This window comes from Rhinoderma darwinii, chromosome 2, assembly GCF_050947455.1.
Source record: "Rhinoderma darwinii isolate aRhiDar2 chromosome 2, aRhiDar2.hap1, whole genome shotgun sequence".
NCBI classification, from domain to species: domain Eukaryota; kingdom Metazoa; phylum Chordata; class Amphibia; order Anura; family Rhinodermatidae; genus Rhinoderma; species Rhinoderma darwinii.
Genome location: NC_134688.1, coordinates 173,707,503 through 173,725,359, shown reverse-complemented (window position 1 = coordinate 173,725,359; position 17,857 = coordinate 173,707,503).

Here is a 17,857-nt window from a genome sequence, read left to right as displayed (position 1 = left end):
ATTTCGTCACTCCTTAGCACGGATGGGCTATAGCAGCAGATGACCAGTTTGAGTGCCATTGCTCTCTAAGTAAAATGGAAAGCCAATCTCCAGTTGGCCAAAGAGAGCCAAAAATTGGATCCGTTAGCAGTGGAAAAAAATCGGATGCTCAGAATTTGGCATAAGCAGTATGAATCGATTAACCCTTCCTGTCAGGTGTCAACGGTTCAGGCTTGTGGTGGTGAAGTAATGATGTGGGGATGATGTTTGCTTGCAATACCCAAAGTCATTTTATACCTGTGGATGGACTTTGAACAGAATGGCATTACCTAAGCATTGTGCAACTGCAAGTCGCTATTCTGTTTGCATGGGCCAATATTCCAGCATAATGATTTTAACACTTATTGGAATCTATGAAATGACTAATTGCTGCAGTTCTGAAGGCCAAAGGAGGTCCAACGTGCTACTAGATGGGTGTCCCTAATAAAGTGGCCGTTCAGTGCACAAGAGCATCTGTCACTCTAACGTCTCAAGGAGGTAGTGGGAGCACTAGCACCTGCTAAACAACCAAGGCCAAAAGATTCCTTATTCCATATACAAATGAAGGGACATTCTAGCAATTATTTTCTAATGCTACAACTGCATTTTTTTATTAACTCTGCATAAATTTTTAGCCTGTTAGTAAAAATAAGCTGCTATTTTTAACTTTCCATATTTGCCAAAATGATAGACCTTCAATTGAGTAATCTATATAAATAATTCTGTATACCTTAGGGTATTTTAAAAGGCTGAATTATGTATTATTTGAGACCTGCATCATTTTGGTTGAGTTCAAATTTAAAACAAAAATTATTTTTAAAGCAATGATTTAGAGAATACATTATACATATTGGAGAAAATGTCAGCCATGGAAAGACATTTTATTAGGCTACTCAGACTCTAGTTGTAGATAATTATGGGACATCTTTATGAATGAACTTTCAATATCATTGTTTTACGTATAAAACAAGAAGTTTAAGGTTTAAATAAGTATAAGTATAAATAACTGATAGTTACCAAATATAATGAAAATAGATAAGTGGTTATTAGTTCACATATATTACATCTATTAAATGTAATCGTAAGAATTGAACACAGACCAAATATTGTAGAATACTCAGGGTTGACTGATACACAGAATAAATGGTACTGTTTGCCATTCCTGCCATGAATATCACATTTCAGAAATGCTGGAAAACATTACACATCCTACAGGGAGTCGTATAGTGTACAGTTTCCGATCAGTAAGCAGTAAAGGGCTAGTAAATTATTGTATGTTATCTTCCATTCCATCCTGCCCCTTTGCTAGGCAGGCAGAGTGCCATGTTATATGCTGTTATGTCCAATGCAATGATTTTCCGAAAGAATACAATTTGATTTCTCTTTTACTGCTTCTTTACGACCTTCTAAATGATTCATGGGAATTTGTGTGGGTTAGTTTCCAGATGAATCAGCAAAAGTGAAAGTATTGTACGTTTTTAGCACTGCAGTATACAATAATGGAAGACCAATATTTTTAATCTTTTATGTCAGAAGACAGAGTATATTTTTTCATCATGGTGCTTTTTCCTCTCTATAAAAGCCTTGTTCTACTAAGTGATAAACATAACATCTATTTTATTCTATGTTGCAATTCCCCAGACTAGTTTTGTACTTCTTGTCTTCAGATTAGAGATGACCAAATGTTTTAGCAAATTAGGAGAATACCTTATTTTAAGATGTTCTGGACAACAAGATGCACCCAAGTTTAGAGAACAGATAAAGAGGAAACAAAAGATTTTAGACAAATTTTATTCCAATCTATACACACTATCAATTACAACCAAACCAATAAAACTGCAGCTAGAGACGAGTAGCAGTAGAAGGAGGTGTATACATTTTATTCCTGTGTTCAATGTGTAGTAATATATAATAATCTAGAAAAAAATTCTGGTCTAAGTAGTAAAGAGGTTAATAAGTGTGTCTGTAAATATTTAAAAAAATATCGAAATCAAATATGTTTTACGTTTTTAAGTTTTGGCTTTTAATCACGTAAAATAATTACCATTAAATATTGTATGTCTACCGATCAGGAAAGCAGAAATGAAAAAATAAATAAATACATTTCTGCCTTCACTTCTGAGTGCTGAGCCTGCTACTGAATGATTATCTGAACAGCCGCTATACCAGAGCTCCATAAAACGTTGGCACTGTGAAATAAAGCCCCTTAGCGACCCTGGTAAAAAGGCATATTAGTGGTCAATAAGGGGTTCAATTTCAGGTGAAACATCACATGTTTTATGTAACTAATGCTAGGTTCGCACCACTTTTGGTCAGAAAACCTGACAGCATCAGTATTTGTTTGAAACAAATGAACATATTCTGTCAAGAAAGCCTTCAAATTAGCATTTTTTTCTTTTCAACGGGAATTGAAAATGTTTTGGCTTTTTTTATTCATACAGTACTAAATGTTTACTGTGCAAACGATTACCCTACATTTGGATACCTCTGCCATTGACTTCCATTATAAAATGCTTATACCTTAACGTATACTTCTTTGCAATGTCCTGTTCTTAATGTTCTGCAGTCCACATTTTTTTTTTTTACAGTCAAAACAGTGTCCAGACACATGGCAAAAGGACACAGTTCTGGCATATGTGTGGCCCATAGAGGTCTATGGATACTATACAGCATACAGAAGCATCAGCTGACAAATTGACTACCGGCACGCTCTTTTAATAGTGTAGAATGCCACGGTGCTTTACGTAGGAAAGCCGCTCTCATTCAAAGTAAATGAGTGGCATGCTGCACAAATAGCGTAGGCGTGCTAAGTTACCACGTAATGCGCCACTGCAATCAAATATGGAAAAATAGGGTGTGAATTGTACATAAATGTTACATTATTGTATTCTATAGAGTCAGAATGTATTCTAATATCATTCTCTATAGATTTGTATTTGTATCCTATTTTCTTTTATTTTTTTCTATTATATAACAACAAATAGAGTACAAAATAAAGAACCCTTCCTAAGTGGAAAATGGACATTTCCTAGTTATATACTTAGATGGTTGTCAAAGAAGGAAGTACAGGCACTTTTACACACAAATAATACAATAGATGTCATAACAGATATATACTTGAACTCACAGTGTAACATTATATGCATACTGTACGCACATGTAGCAGGGATGAATTTGTGCATAAATTGTTTAGTTTACAAAGATTTTGCAATCCTATAGACAAACACAGACCACACATCATGCAGTATGGTTTTATTTTGGAGAGATAAAATTGATGGTCTATCCTCAGGATGGGCCACCAATATCTGATCGGTGGGGGTCTGACTCTCGGCACCCCTGCAGATTATCTGTTTGAAGGGGCCGCGGCACTCGTGGAAATACTGCTTCTGTTTCATTCCTTTCACAGCTCCATACTGTAAAACACTGATACACTTACAGCGGCAGTTCACAGTATTACTACCTTCTCCCTTTCAAATGAATATATGTATACCCAATGGATTACTCCAAAAGCAGGATTGACAACTGAATGATGATAAGTATTATACACCAGACAGTTTTAGTTATCCATATGCCTTAATCGGGGCTACAGGATAATTTAATGTATAAAAAAAACCCAATGGTAACAAGTTAACCTCAAACATGCTACTTGCCTCACTACACAGTGTACAACAATTTCTGTTGCACTGATTTATTTCATACATTGCTCCCTCTACTTCGTAACCTAGGTAATGTGATACAGACTGAAGACATGATTATTAGTGATACATGACTGTACCTCATGCCTCAGATGTCTTGGTGTTGGCTCACTGAGCATCTATATGGTTCATTACAATATCTCTGTAATACAACACAAATCAATTCAAACATTTCTCAGCATCATAGACCAATGCACTTCATACAGATTTAAATCAGTACATTGCACTCAGGCCTGAAATGGACAAAACAAGATGGCACATTAATCATGTGTACGTGCCTAAAGTTATTCTTCATCCAAGATCAAATCTAGCGATTATATTGAAGGTGTACAACTTCCGAAATGTGCATATATAAAAAGTATAAGTGATTACCCTAAGAACAAATGCCAGAAGTATCAACCACTCATGTCATTGTGGAAGCAACACTAATGTCTTCTTAGCGCCAACATTCACAAATAGTCAGTCTGTCTAAAACATACAGAATAAACCACAGCTAAAAGTTAAGATCTGTACGTGTTCACTAACTGAACATATTAGAAACGTTGCACTCACTGTATTCACCGCTCTTTAGTTCTATAGAGTAGTCGATAGCTGCTGTTATTACATGTATTTTTTTCATGAATGCGATTCGTTCAATTATTTGATCAAATTCCTTTTTTATAAAAAAAAAGAAAACTATTAGTCTGACAGTGGAACAAATTTATTAACCACCGACAGATCTGATGTGTCATAAGTAACTTGTCCATATAACTGTTACACAATTCTTATTCAGTAAAGATTGAATTTGCAAACCATTTTTTCCGGTAATGTGAGACGTTTGCTTAAATGTATCTTGTCTTTCAAGACGAATTCCTCAGTGCTTAAAATTTCTCACACATGACTACCAGTAAGTTTTAATAAAGTGTAAGCCGCTGGCAAATATTAGAAACAAAGGAAGAAGAAAAACGTTAAGTGAAGGAACAGGCACTATTATTAGAAATCTTTGGATTTGCCAGCAGTGGAATTTTAACCATATAGATAAAAACTGGAAATATATAGCATCTACATGTTATCTCAGGAGATAATGGGCCACATACACTGAGTATTCATTACAAATGTGCTCCTTTAAAATATATTGCAAATATATAGGGAAAAATGTTGTATAACATTTTAAATGAACGGGTCTGGATACAATTTTATCAAAGATTAAATAGATGAAGGAATTATAAAATTGTCAATATATAATTCCTCAATCTTCTGTTTAAGACAGGTCCATATGTCAGGGATCATTACTATGTATATTGTTTGAAAAATATTATCCTCACACATATGAATATACATTTCAGTTCTTTGTGTAATATACTGATATATATAACAAGTTCTTTGTTCATGTCGGACACACCTATGGAAGACACCGCCCCCTGGAATGCAAAGAGGAGTGTGCAGAAGAATGTACACAAAAACTTATAGCTGAGGAGCGAATGGGATTTAAGCAAGTCCCACATCTCGAGGGAGGGGCATGTGTCTTCTCTGTGTGTGTTTCTTTGTTCTGAATAAAAGTTCAGTTCCTCCTGGCTGAGAGAGGGAAGCTTTGTACCAAACAACTCTGTGTGGTGTACTTCTCTCCAGGCATGCCTTCAGCTTTCAATTTACAGAGGTGGTTATTCGGTGTGAAATACGGACCTGACATTTGGCGCCCGAACGTGGGGCCTCACTCGAGGAAATATCAAAATCCGGACAGTCGACAATCACAGGGTGAAACAGAGGACTCAAAGTTGCCAACTGAAGGAATTTGATCACCTCCGCAATAACACGGTAAGCTAAATGATTTTATAAATCTTCGTCTTATCTGTGTTAGTGGGCAGTCTTGTGGCGATCTGTAGAACCCTTTTGTTGATTTCCTGGATTATCTCAGGCGACAGAGGTGATATTTTCCGCTGTGAGGTAAAAAAAAAACCTGTGAGACCTTAGTCGCGCCCGACTAACCGTCCTCTGGGTAATTAGAATCTAAATAAAAGATTATATAAGAGACCGGAGAGTTATCGACTGGGATTTTAATATTTCCAGCGTAGCCGGAGAGTCTAAATAAAGATTATATAAGAGACCGGAGAGTTAATCGACTGGGATTTTAGTATTTCCAGCGTAGCCGGAGAGTCTAAATAAAATTATATTTCGGCGGACCGGAGGCTGTAGACTGAGGAATTTTAATATTTCCGGTGAGGCCTGGGAGTCGTTGACCGAAAATTGTTATATAAATTACGTGTATAATATAGACTGTTAGGCATATGATTTAATGAAGCGAAGAGAAGGGAAGCAGTATGTGAGTAAAATGAAGAAATTGATGGAAGTGTGTGGAATCCATAGAGGAGGGCGGCTGCAAGCCGGAGATTGGGCAAAAGGTATTCTGGAGAACAAAGGGAAGTTGGAAGGTAGAAAGTTGATGGAAAGTGCTTTAGAGGGATTTGCAGAAGAGGAAGTTAGGAATAAGAAAGGTATTGTATGTATTAGAAAACAGGACCAGCCGACGCCCGGTAATGGCGTCCGTACCTCATGTTGAGTGTGTCCTCATTGTTGGTGGGAAACCCCCCCCCCCCTCACAGCTGCGCACTGTGTTTCCAATGGGAGAGGCTGCCCCCCCCCACCACCCACCCCTGATGTGGCCACGCCCGGCCCAACCAAATCAGTATGAAATAATCGCCTTGTTAATTTTGTCATTTGTAGTGTCTTCTATTTTTTTAGGTTCCATGCTAGACGCTGTTCACTGATGAAGCAACACGTCATCATAATATAGAGATGGTGGCCGACAGATTGTACTGTTACAAATTATATGTTTGATGTTTTGAACGTAGATAATTCCTATACAATGGTGTGATGAATTTTTGCAGATACGTATGTTGTTTTGCCGGCATTGAAAGTGTTAAGATTGTGAGACTAGAAGCTGTGAGAAGCTGTGAGTTTGTGACCCCCCTCCCTCCGCCCTGTAGTGTGCTGTGTTTGGGTGGAGGAGGGGGGCTGACTGGGTGCAGTCTGCAGGGCTGATGAGACAAAGGGATTTCAATATGCACTGTTGAGATATATATATATATATCAGTAATGTCTACAAACATAAATACATTTCTTCTCTTTGCGCATGTGCTGTTGTTTATAAAAGTTCCGATATTTATGTGTTATGATGTGATCAGATTTCATGTGTTTTGATGTTAATTCAGATGTATTAAACTACAGATACTGTGAGACACAGGGTTTTGAAAATGTATGTGCCCCCACCGTTCCCTATTTTTATATACAGTTTATTGGTTTGCAGTAATTAATGTTATCAGTGATAATATTTTCTGTTTTATTGAATAACTAACTACAATTGTTTTGTTTTTGATTTCACACATAAATTATGTCATTGTAAAGATCAAATGTATTTGTCAGGAAAAAGTCATTTTTGTTTCAGGCTGTTGTACATTACAGGGGGTTAAACTAGTGTTATGTTGAGATGTAGTTTTGAACTCTGCTACATTACTTTCGCAGAGTCCACAAAGGGGGGAATGGTGAAGGAACTGATCAGGTACAATTTTGGTTTGTTTTGAGTTAATTAATTTGGTTTCAGGAAATCTAAAAATGTGTAAGAGACCCCAATGAGTAATCCAGATTAAATGTGTATGAGAGTAACCTACATTTTGAGGTTTTTCTGTGTAGATGGTTGTGTAAGAGACCATCCCCCTCCAGCAAATTTACACAGGAGGCAGAGGTGACGTCACTCACACGAGTCTTTATGGATTTAGATGAGGGAGAAGGCAAAACAAAAATTGTCTGGACATTGTTAATTTGATGTAAAGTTTTTAGGAATGTTTTATTTTTATTTTTTTTGTATTAATCAAGTATTTGCAGAATCTGATAAAAGTGAGATTCTCAAAGTATTCTGGATTATCAGATGAGTGTTGAGAAGTGTATAACATTTGGTTTTATTTTAGAGAATGAAGACGCCACCCCTTTGAGATGTTCTATCTATATGTGACATGGGTTTTTAATGTAAATTTGTAATAAAGAGATATTTTATTATACAATATGTACAAGACAGGATACGAGGCACCAGGTAAATCATCCAGAAACCACTCTCACCTTCTTGTTTATCTCAAGGAGCGGAGCTGGAGGTGCTCGCTGAGGCTGTAACCTGGCAGAAGGTAAGACGGCCGACATTTACACTGACTCTAGGTACGCTTTTGGCATCGCCCACAATTATGGGCCCATTGGTAGTAGGAACTTTATTGGATCATCGGGTAAGCCAATTGAGAGAGCGAGAGAAGACAGACCTGACAACAAGGATATGTGCAGTCAGGTGTCAGTAAATTGGCTTGTCCCTGGATACAATAATGCCACCACTAGGTTTGTAGCAGCCTGCATGATGTGCGCACGGCATGACATAGGTAAAACAGCAAAGGTACCTGTGAAAAGTGAAGCCCGGCCAGATTACCAGTCCCAGCGACTGCAGAACATACAACTGCCCGAGGTAGAAGTGTATGACAATGTGCTCGTATATGTGTAGATCTGTTCTCAGGGGGGCCTGAAGCCCGGCTGTTTGATTTGCCTACAGAACAGTCCTGGCAGACCGGTGCCAACCTTATCATACCCGCCTCCCACAAAGAGAACAGACCTTGAGAGGCCTTCCCAGGTAGAACGAACCAGATTAGAGTAAGAAAAATAGGTTTAAGACACTTGTCAGATAAACATGTGGAATCTGTGTATGTTTCTGTGAGGTGGAGATGTTCTAGGCAGTCAGCTGAGATCAAGGTACAAATCCTGCTGAAAGAGTATCACCAAGTGCTAATGAAATGTACTCAATAAATTACACATCTTCTAGGTGCCCTGTCCATTGTAACAGAGAAGTTTTTCCTTATATAAAGGTGTTTGATGTCATTTAAGGGCCTGACATTATTGTATGTACTTAGAACAACGTTTATAGTGTATGCGGATGATGTTATCACCAGATTAGTATTTATTTTAACAATTGACAAGAGTTGGGGGTCCCCAGCAAGTGCCAGTAAATATGAACTAAAAGACTTTTAACACGATGAACTCCATCACTGAGATGCGGCAGGCACAGCCTGAGCCAGTACAACGCGTTTATCATGAACTGACGGCAGTGTCACAATTCTAAGCGGCCGCCCAGACAAGTAACTTACCAGAGGAAGAGTACAGATGCGGAGGGTTTGATAGTCACAATACAACTCCACTAATCCGTCTACGTGGGATCTCACCCCAGGCTCATAACATGAGGTGCTATGTACAGCCTGATGATGTAAACTAAAGGAGACGGTGTCGGACAGATGAGAAGGACCAAACCAAGTCCTGATGATGTCAGCAAAGATCAAAGTAAAGACCAAAGACCTGAGTGAATCCGTCAGCAGGATCAAGTGTTTTGATAAGTAAGTGGCTAGGAGGGGGTAATAATAACTCCCCCACTGGACACCAACGTAGTCTGACTCCACAATTGTGTGGGTTACCCTGAGGGTGACAGTCAGTGAAGAGCAGAAGACAGGAGAAGAAGAAGACGATGGTGTACAGGACTGGCAATGAACTGATGGGACCCGAAACCTGAGGGTGATAGCATTATGTTATTAGTTGAGGCCCTATTGTTTATAATGTCTGAGGTTTATAATTATAATGTGTGTAAATGTGCCATGGTGCTGCAAATTACAATCTGAGGAGTTTTATATGAAGGTGTGAGGTGAAGGTCACTGTACTGCCCATGACCTGTCATATCTGCAGGGGTAAAAGTCCCATTAGGACAGTAAGTGACAGTGCGACAGTTGTTACCATTAATAAAATGTAGACCGGATTAATTATATATATTACAACCAGCAGCGGTTTGTAGATTATATCAAGACAACCATCCTGTATCCAGAGGAGAATAGGGAAAGTTAGGACCACTCCGACACCTTGGAAGTCCAGGTACAAAGGGGGGTTACTCATCAGGAGTAGCTCGTCTCAAGCTGGTGAAGAAATCCAAAACCCCTACCCGCCTGGTTCGAGTGGTCAGTGGTAGGTTGCTAGGCAAGACTCAGGGATAGAATAATATTTTTAGGGGGGACTGTCAGGGATCATTACTATGTATATTGTTTGAAAAATATTATCCTCACTCATATGTATATACATTTCAGTTCTTTGTGTAATATACTGATATATATAACAAGTTATTTGTTCATGTCGGACACACCTATGGAAGACACCGCCCCCTGGAATGCAAAGAGGAGTGTGCAGAAGAATGTACACGAAAACTTATAGCTGAGGAGCGAATGGGATTTAAGCAAGTCCCACATCTCGAGGGAGGGGCATGTGTCTTCTCTGTGTGTGTTTCTTTGTTCTGAATAAAAGTTCAGTTCCTCCTGGCTGAGAGAGGGAAGCTTTGTACCAAACAACTCTGTGTGGTGTACTTCTCTCCAGGCATGCCTTCAGCTTTCAATTTACAGAGGTGGTTATTCGGTGTGAAATACGGACCTGACACATACGCATCAGTTTTTTCACCCACTAATCCACCGCAGATTTCATTGTTAATCCACAGCAATATGTGAAGGTGTAACATGCAGATTTTGCTGCATATTTTGCTGCGGACTCGTAGTGGATTTCACTCCTGCTACATTGAAAGGGATGATATCCACTGTGAAAATATGCAACAGAAATTGGCATGTTGCAGATTTTAAAAAGTAAGGCTACCACCTCCCCATGTAATTTTTTATTTTTTTTAACATGTGGACAAATTAATGTTTAATGTTAATTCAGTATTTATCTTCATTCAATCAGTATATCCAAAAAAAAAACCTCAAGCATGGCACAGCGGAAAAAATTCTCCTTAGAGGAGTGGGAAAAATTTGTCATGAGAAAAAATTGCTGAGGGTTGTTCTGCCCAATGGGGAAATACAGGGTATTAGAGTCAATTAACTTTTGTAATTTATTGATTTTTTTTTTTTTTTTTGTTCATTTATATTAAGTAAGATCAAATATTGGTATGTCCACATACGTAATAAACAGAAAGCAAAAGTTTACATGTGGGTAGCCTGACTTTTTCATTTGACTGTATTTGTACTGGATAAGAAACCCATGCATTTTAGGATCAGACTAGCTCCCCAGGGGATCCTCCAATGAGTTTGGATTCTAATACAAAAATGAGACCTAATCACAAAAAGCGCTCATAATGTAATTAACATTCTTTGTAGACAATGTCTGGCCCTTAAAATATTTTCTTCTTGTGAACCTAATGTATCGCCTGCTGACAGTGCATGCAGCTTTTGTGCGATTTTGTTAATTAATTTATATTATAGTTACAGAATTCTGCAGGTATGACTCTCTGCTACTAGCTGTAAACCAGCTCTTGGAGAGGGTAATGATTCTCCTTGTGGAGATCCCGCTGGTATGGAGTCTGAAGGGCAATGCTTCCTAGGAGAAAAGTATGCAAAATAGCCCCCCCTCCAGAAGGAAGAAAACTGTTTCTCTAGTACCACCTGTAGATAACTACCTGTGGGTCAATGTCCGACCCATTATGGAGCCTTGAAACAGGACTCTGGTTAATAGCCAAACCAGAGACAACCATCTGTAAATAGCACATTTTCAGAGTTGTTGCTCCTCATTAGTACAAAGTAGAATTCTGGTTGGCTGAATGAGATACCTTGGAAGCTACTGGTTCTCATTGCAGAGATCCAGCATAGCAATGAAACATGACAGACATCCTTAACATAACCTCTAATGGAGTAAGGAAAGATTGATGGATTATACTAGAAGATTAGAGATTATTTGAGAAATTATATAAAATAAGTAGAAAATGGAACTTAGTTAACATCACTTGGTTATCATCACCTGGCTCAGGAGTGGGAGAACCTATCACAGCCTGGCCAGATGGTTCTAGCTCCCGCCCTTGGTCTATTTATACCTTCATTTCCTGCTTGTCTCTGCCTGTTATTCTTTCCTGTTTCCTGGCTCTGCTGCTCCTGCTATTATTACTGACCTTGCTTCATTTTGATCCTGGCTTTACTGACTACTCTCCTGCTCTGCGTTTGGTACCTCGTACACTCCTGGTTTGACTCAGCTCGTTCACTACGCCTGTTGCTCACGGTGTTGCCGTGGGCAACTGCCCTCTTTTCCTTAGCTTCTGTGTACAATTGTCTGTTTGTCTGTCGTGCACATATTGAGCGTAGGGACCGTCACCCAGTTGTACGCCGTCGCCTAGGATGGGCCGTGCAAGTAGGCAGGGACTGAGTGGCGGGTAGATTAGGGCTAACCTGTCTGTCTCCCTACCCCATCATTACAGGTGCATTGCTTTTTACTAGAGAGAGAGCTCTTACATACTTAACAAATAGTGGACCTGTCATGATCAGGACAGGGTTTCAGCCTCTGGATGTAAAAAAAAAAAATAGTTCAATTCACTGACTGCAAGCAAAAACCTTTAAAAAACAAGAAAGGAATTGAAACTCACAGTATAATAGAAAATAAGATAACTTTTCATTATATAATAATTCAACTTTTTTCTATAAAACCAGAGAAAACACCATTAAAGGGTTTGTCCACTTTAGACAATGCCTAATTGTTAGAAGGATCATTTGACATTAAACAGATCACTACATGTCCCCCCTGCTGGGGACTTCCAGTGATCACTTGTAATGTGTGGGGAAACCTAACAAAAAGTGTTTGATTTCCCTGCAGCACCACCTCAGGGGAAATTAAGTGTTACATGGTGCCGGACAGAACAGATCATCCAGAGCGAGTAACTGTCCATAAATGGATAGTGAGGTCAGGAGCTTCCTCAGGGCCAGAGTCCTTGGCAGAGCGATTCCTAATGCTCTGCCCATGGACTCCGGACCTGGTAAAGCTTCTGGCATCACTGTCCATATATGGACAATAAATTAGGAGCTTCCCCAAGGCCGGAGTCCCCGAGCCGAAGACGTATCAAGAATTGCTCTACCTGGGGACTCCAGCCCTAGAGAAGCTCCTGATGTCACTCTCCATATATGAACAGAGACATCAGGAGCTTCATTATGGCCGGAGACCCCAGGCAGAGCAAATGGGCAGGAAGCTTCAGTAACATAACTGTCCATATATGGCTAGTTATGTCACTGGAGCTTCTCGACGTATATATGTTTAACGTACAGTGGATATGATAAATCTACACACCCCACAAATGGGAGGTTTTGGTCATGTCAAAAAATCAGTCCAAGTTGAATAATTTCAGAACTTTTTCCACCTTTAATGTGAGCCATAATCTGTACAATTCCATTGAAAAACAAACTGAAAACATTTAGAGGGGGAAAATAAAAATAAAGAACAAAAATTATGTGGTTGCATAAATATGCACCCTCTTAAGCTAATACTTTGTTGAATTACCCTTTGACTTTATGACAGCATTCATTCTTTTTAGGTAGAAGTCTATCAGCATGGCAAATCTTGAATTGGCAATTTTTGCCCACTCTTCCTTGCAAAAGCGCTCCAAATCTGTCAGATTGCTGGGGGATCTCTTGTGTAGAGCGCTCTTCAGGTCACCCCACAGATTTTCAATGAGATTCAGGTCTGGGCTGAAAACTTTGATATTCTTCTGGTGAAGTCATTCCTGTGTTGATTTAGAGGTATGCTTGGGGTCGTTGTCGTGCTAAAAGGTAAAATTCCTCTTCATCTTCAGCATTTTAGCAGAGGCTTGCAGGTTTTGTGCCAATATTGCTTGCTATTTGGAACTGTTCATATTTCCCTCCACCTTGACTAAAGCCCCAGTTTTAGGTGCAGAAAAACAGCCCCAAAGCATAGTGCTGCCTCCACCATGCTTCACTGTGGGTATGGTGTTCTTTTGTTGATGTTGGTGACTTTGAGCCAAACATATCTTTTGGAATTATGGCCTAAAGGTTCAACCTTGGTCTCATCAGACCATAACACGTTTCCCACATGCTTTTGGCAGACTTGATGTAGGTCTTTGCAAAACATAGCCGGGCTTGGATGTTTTTCTTTGTTAGAAAGGGCTTCCGTCTTGCCACCCTACCCCACAGCCCAGACATATGAAGAATAAAGGAGATTGTTGTCACATGCACTACACAACCACTACCTGCCAGAAAGTCCTGCGGCTCCTTTAATGTTTTTTTAGGCCTCTTGGTAGCCTCCTGGACCAATTTTCGTCTTGTCTATTCCTCAAGTTTTGAGGAACGTCCAGTTCTTGGTAATGTCACTGTTGTGCCAAATGTAATCCACTTCTTGATGACCGTCTTCACTGTGTTCCATGGTATATCTAATGCCTTGGAAATTCTTTGGTATCCTTCTCCTGACTGATGTCCTTCAATAATCAGATCATTTTGATGTGTTGTAAGCTCTTTACGGACCAAGGCTTTTACTGACACATGCAACAAAGAAAATGGCAGGAAAATCCTAATAGAACAGCTGAACTTTATATGCGGTTACTCAGAATCACTTTAAATAATGGCAGCTGTGTACTGACTACTATTTAACATGAGTTTAAATGTGATTGGCTAATTCTGAACACAACCACATCCCCAAATATGAGGATGTTCACACTTATGCAACCACATTATTGTAGTTATGTTATTTTTATTTTTCCCATCTAAATGATTTCAGTTTGTGTCTCAATGAAATTGTACAGATTATGGGTCACATTAGAGATGGAAAAAGTTACATAGTTACATAGTTAGTACGGTTGACAAAAGACACATGTCCTTCAAGTTCAACCAAGGGATGTGAAAAGGTGTCACAAAGGGTCTGTTGACCCACTGGGCCATACCACCTTGGCGGTAAGGCAGCTGGCCAACAGGGAGCAGGTGAGAGTCTATAGTTCTATATGTACCTGTGGCAGCTCAGACAGAAGCAGGGCAGGCTCGGCTGGGACTAGGTAGCAGGCGGACGTCAGGCGAGGTGAAGCAGGTCAGATGTGGGTGCAGCACTGCACGACTTTGGCACAGGTCAGTGCTAGACCAGGACGGTATGGAATTTTAGGAACTGGAACAGGATCAGGGACTGGAACAGGGAACACACTAGGAGGCCATCACAAAGACAAACTAGGGAACACAACATCGCTCAGGCATCAAACTAGGAGGCAGGACCCCTCTTATAGTCCAGGGTACTCACGGGTCAAAGTTCGTCCACAATGTCCGGTGCGTGTGCTGCCCCTCTAAGAGGAGGCACGAGCGTGCGCGTGCACCCTACGGAATCCGGCTGAGGTGAGAGGACGCGAGCGCTGGCGTCTCCTGAGGATGAGGCTGGGGCCAGCGCTTGCCAACTCGTGGCTGCGGCTGTCAGGAGGGGAATGGAGCTGACAGCCCACAGCCACAGTATCCCCCCTCTTACACCCCCTCTTCTTGGGACCAGAGTGAGAGAGAAACTTCCTCAGAATAGTAGGAGCATTGAGGATCTCCTCTGGCTCCCAAGACCATTCTTCATGACCAAACCCCCTCCAATCTACCAAATAAAAGGTCTTTCCTCTCACTTTTTTGGTGTCCAGGATCTCTTGAAACTCAAAGGTGTCTGAAGGGCTGCTGGAGGCAACCACAAGGCTAGGAGTCTTGGTGTAGCGGTTCAGGACCACCGGCTTCAGGAGGGATACGTGGAAGGAGTTGGGGATCTTGAGGGTAGGAGGCAGCCGAAGCTTATAGACGACAGGGTTGATCCGCTGTAGGATCTCAAAGGGTCCGAGGAACCTGGGGAAAAACTTGCATGATGGCACCCTTAGTCGGATGTTCCTGGAAGACAGCCAGACCTTCGTGCCAGGAGGAAACTGAGGAGGTTCCCTTCTCCTTGTGTCAGCCTTCCATTTCATGTGGTCGACTGCCATTAGGATGGAGGATCGAGTCTGCTGCCAGATCTGCAGAAAGTCTCTAAATGTGGAGTCAGCCGCTGGCACTTCGGAAGTATCGGGTACCAGGAGAGGCATTCGTGGGTGCTGGCCGTAGACAATGAAGAACGGTGTATTCCTTGTGGACTCGCTGGTATGATTATTGTATGAGAACTCTGCCCATGGGAGCAACTGCACCCAGTCATCATGTTGCTTGGAAATGAAGTGGTGTAGGTAGTTCTCCAAAATCTGATTAATCCTCTCAACCTGACCATTGGACTGAGTATGGTAGGCTAATGAAAAGTCCAATTTCACAACGAGGAGTCCGCAGAGGGCTCTCCAGAACCTAGAAGTAAACGGAACCCCCCGATCAGACACAATATGCTGCGGCAAGCCGTGCAGGCAGAAGACGTGTTGGATGAACAGCTTGGCCAATTGAGGAGCAGAAGGAAGACCGGTCAGAGTAACGAAGTGGGCCATCTTCGGAAATTGATCCACCACCACCCAGATAGCACTGCATCCAGCAGAGAGAGGCAGGTTTGTAACAAAGTCCATAGCTATTTGCTGCCAGGGAGCATTGGGCACAGGCAATGGCTGGAGCAGACCAGCAGGTCTGGAGTGAGCGGCTTTATTGGCTGCACATAGAGAACAGGCAGAAACGAAGTCCAAAATGTCCTTGGGCAGCGTGGGCCAACAGAAATGACGAGCAATCAGATCCCAGGTTTTACGAGCCCCTGCGTGTCCTGCCAGTCTAGAGGAGTGTCCCCAGCGGAGAATTCTTCCACGATCAGCCAGGCGCACAAACGTCCTCCCTGGAGGAAGGTCCCCAACTTGCAGGGGATTGACAGAGATAATGCAAGACGGATCAATAATATTCTGTGGACTCTCCAAGGTGTCTTCCGTCTCGAAAGACCTGGACAAGGCATCGGCCCTCACATTCTTGTCGGCAGGGCGATAATGGAGCTCGAACTGAAACCTAGTAAAGAACAGTGAACACCTGGCCTGATGAGGGTTCAGCCGTTGGACCGTCTGGAGGTAGGTCAGATTCTTGTGGTCTGTAAAAATTATGATCGGATGAGCTGCGCCCTCTAATAGATGTCTCCACTCTTCCAGAGCCAATTTGATGGCTAGTAACTCCCGATCCCCAATCGAGTAGTTGCATTCTGTGGAAGAGAAGAGCTTGGAGAAATATTCACATACCCTTGACTTGCCCTTGGGACCTCTCTGGAACAAGAGTGCACCAGCACCGACAGAGGATGCATCCACCTCCAATGAGAACTGCAGAGAGATATCCGGATGATGGAGGATAGAGACTGACGTGAAGGCACTCTTCAGGCTGTTAAATGCGGACTCTGCCTCGGGAGTCCACACCTTGGCATTCATACCCTTCTTAGTAAGGTTAGAGATAGGAAAAGTCAGTGAGGAGTAATTCGGAATAAACTGCCTGTAAAAATTAGCGAATCCCAGAAAGCGCTGTATGGCCCTCAAGCCTTGAGGACGTGGCCATTCCAGAACAGACTTTACCTTCTCAGGATCCATCTCGAGACCTCGATTCGAGATGATGTAGCCCAGGAAGGGTAGCGCATCTCTGTCAAACACACAGTTCTCCAGCTTGGCGTATAGATGATTCTCCCTTAACCGTAGAAGAACCTGACGGACATGTCTCTGGTGCGTTATAGGATCTGGTGAAAAAATCAAGATGTCATCAAGGTAGACTACAACACAAACATAGAGGAGGTCACGGAAAATGTCATTCACAAACTCCTGGAAGACCGTGGGAGCATTGCACAGGCCGAAGGGCATTACTAGATACTCATAGTGTAATGACACCCCTTAAGGAAGCAACCGCGAAACGCGCGTTGGGGTTTCCACACGGTTGTCAGGCTCCTGCATACATATCGCTATGGGTAAGTTTTTTCTAGCTATCGGGGATTCCATTTGAAGTATCGATCTATGACTGACTGTTTATTCCTATTGGCACTTCCTGAGTAACATATGTGCACTGGCAATATATCTTACCCATATCCTCATTACTGTATACTTATGTTAGGATATGTCCGAGTGCCTTTCACACATTGTCATTCATTCCCCATATCTACTCTCTAGATTATTCACCGTACCCCTATACTTGCAATATTGAGTCTGCCATTCCTGTTATTCTGGAACTGTATAGAGTTTCTCTGTCCATTTGTACCTTTTTATATGAACTTTTTCTATGTATGTAATTTTGTCCAATAAAGTTTTCTTAGTCTTTTTTAACTACATGGCTTCCATGCTCCTTTCTCTCTTCTGTATATAAATGCTTATTTAGGAGTGCCCTAAATACGAATTTGGTAGTATGCTTTACGCTAATAGCATCTAACCC